We start from the raw sequence: 2,970 nt of genomic DNA on the forward strand, positions 1-2,970 counted from the left end.
ACAACAGACAGTATGTATATATACATATTAGATAAAAAAGTGATTTTCATTTTACAGAGAATTGTTCAAATCAACAAGAACTCATTTAAAATAGAGCAAAGCTTTTTTTTCAGATATTCAAGCAACCTATGCACATATGAAAAAATATTTAGTGTTCCTGGGAGGAGAAGGTATTTAAGTTAAAAAAAGGAGGCCGGGTGCGGTGGCTCACGCCTGTAATCCCAGCACTTTGGGAGGCCGAGGCGGGTGGATCATGAGGTCAGGAGATCAAGACCATCCTGGCTAACATGGTGAAACCCCATCTCTACCAAAAATACAAAAAATTAAAGATCATGCCACTGCACTCCAGCCTGAGCAATAGAGCAAGACTCCATCTAAAAAAAAAGGAATGAGATACTGAAATACTGTTTCTATCCACAAGTTTGTGAGGGTAAAGAGTAGCAGTACATATACTACTGTTTAAAATTTACGTTTCTGATGACTTTTCAAATTTGTTGGTAAGTATTACACTTTAAAATAATGTATGTGCCTTTCACCCATCAATTCCATTATACTAAAATATCTCTAGGAAATAGAGATACATGCAATTTGTTTTTCTCAGCACTGCTTAAAATAGCAATGTATTTGGAAAACCCCTTATAATGGATTTTATAAATTTTATAAATTTACCAATAAATTTCAGTGCATCCATAGGATGGGACAATATGGGACCTTTGCAGGTGTCAGTAGATACAGATGTATGATGAGGTGTGAAGATGTACTTTGGTTATACATATATACAGTCTGGTGTTTGTAAGCCAAATATGTGTACAAAATATGCATTTCTTCTTTTCTGGCAGGTGTATTGTGATATTTTTTCTTATCTGTGATGTATAAATGATCAGTATGTTTAAAACTTCTAGTAAATGTTTTTTATTAATGAAATTATCCTTGGGAAAAGAAGAAATATAAATCTTGCACAGAAAAAGTAATTCTCACTTTCTATTTTATTTTATTATTTATTTGTTTGTTTGTTTGTTTTTGAGATGGCATCTCGCCCTGTTGCCAGCCTGGAGTGCAGTGGCATGATCTCAGCTCACTGCAACCTCTGCCTCCCAGGTTCAGGTGATTCTCCCACCTCAGCCTCCTGAGTAGCTGGGATTACAGGTGTGCGCCACCATGCCTGGCTATTGTATATTTTAGTAGAGATGGGGTTTTACCGTGTTGGCCAGGCTGGTCTCAAACTTCTGACCTCAGGTGATCTCCCTGCCTCTGCCTCCCAAAGTGCTGGGATTACAGGTGTGAGCCACTGTGCCCGGCCTTATTTTTAATTTTTTGTTTATTGGTATCTTCTGTGAACTTTTAGCCTCTTCAGAGGTAGAGAGAATATTTTTATTTGTGCTTGATTATTTTATTTTATTTTATTTTATTTTTTTTGAGACGGATTCTTGCTCTGCTGCCCAGGCTGGAGTGCAGTGGCCGGCTCTCAGCTCACTGCAAGCTCTGCCTCCCGGGTTCACGCCATTCTCCTGTCTCAGCCTCCCGAGTAGCTGGGACTGCAGGCGCCCGCCTCGTCGCCCAGCTATTTTTTTGTATTTTTTAGTAGAGACGGGGTTTCACCGTATTAGCCAGGATGGTCTCGATCTCCTGACCTCGTGATCCGCCCGTCTCGGCCTCCCAAAGTGCTGGGATTACAGGTTTGAGCCACCGCGCCCGGCCGATTATTTTATTATGCATAATTTTAGTGTACAAATATGTTTTTATTATAGTTTTATTACATATATGTAAACAATTTTAAATTAATCATTTTAGTTTACCAGTGTCCTCATGAAAATGAAAACGAGCAAATATAAGTGATTATCACTATTCCAAAAGCACTGCTTTATAATTTTTTTCATAATAAACTCCCCAATTGTATATATGCATTCTTTCAATCCAGTTATTCATCAAGCATAATCTGAATATCTATTATATAGCAGACAGAATCCACCATCTCTCAGGACTCTTCCACCCTTAACAACTTGATGTTTACCTGCCCAGCCTGAGCAAGCTGAGAGATTTAAAAAGGAAGCATTAGGACTGAATCTCAATTGGATCTTTTATTCCTTTCTTTTTTTTTTTTTTTAAACAAAAGCAATTCTGAAGTTAGAAAATAGTAAAAGATAACCTTTAACTGTCCTTTCAAAAACTTACGACAGTCTCAAATTTACTATTAATCATTGCAAATACCTAATTTACATAAAATTCTATAAGTATTGAAAAAAATGAGCCATACCTATTCATTTGAATACTGAGTTTTCTTTGGATTATTTTTTTTTTTGAAAATTGAAGTAAGAATTACTTTGCTTTAAAAATTTGTTGTTTTTATTTTTGCCTTCTTTTTCCACAGTACTTTATTTAGGTGCCAATTATATGAGTATAAGTGCCTGTTCTATGTACTTAATGTAAGGCATCATGGATTGGGTGATGCCACATTATATATCAATAAGATAATGTTTAAAATGTTGCCAGTTATAATTGTAATAAATAATTGTAAACAGTATTCCAATGTCAGGAGATGCTACTATATAAGAGAATAGTGAGAAAATGAGCATCTGAGAATGACTGAAATACAATGATACATCTAATCTTTAATAGATACGTCAATGTAGATATGATTGTATCATTTTACTTAATTAAAATGTCTTTATAAGAAGTAATATCTAAAAACTATTGAGCTGTTATTTGTGTTAGAAAGTGTTCTAAATGCTGTACATAGATTCTCATGTAAGCATCACAGCAGTGTTCTGTGGAATAGATACTATGCTCTTATATATTTTATTGATAAGGAAATTGAAGCAAAGAAAGGCTAAGTAATAGCTAAGTGACAGAGCTTAAAGTAAATTTTAAGCCCCAATTAAACTGAATTCAAAAGTCAAACTTTTTCTATTAAATAGCCTGCTCTTTCATTAATGTGGTGAGTAATAAGCGCTAACAAAGGTTGTACTTTCT

Source organism: Trachypithecus francoisi, unplaced genomic scaffold (genome assembly GCF_009764315.1).
Source record: "Trachypithecus francoisi isolate TF-2019V2 unplaced genomic scaffold, Tfra_2.0 Lachesis_group17, whole genome shotgun sequence".
Lineage (NCBI taxonomy): Eukaryota > Metazoa > Chordata > Mammalia > Primates > Cercopithecidae > Trachypithecus > Trachypithecus francoisi.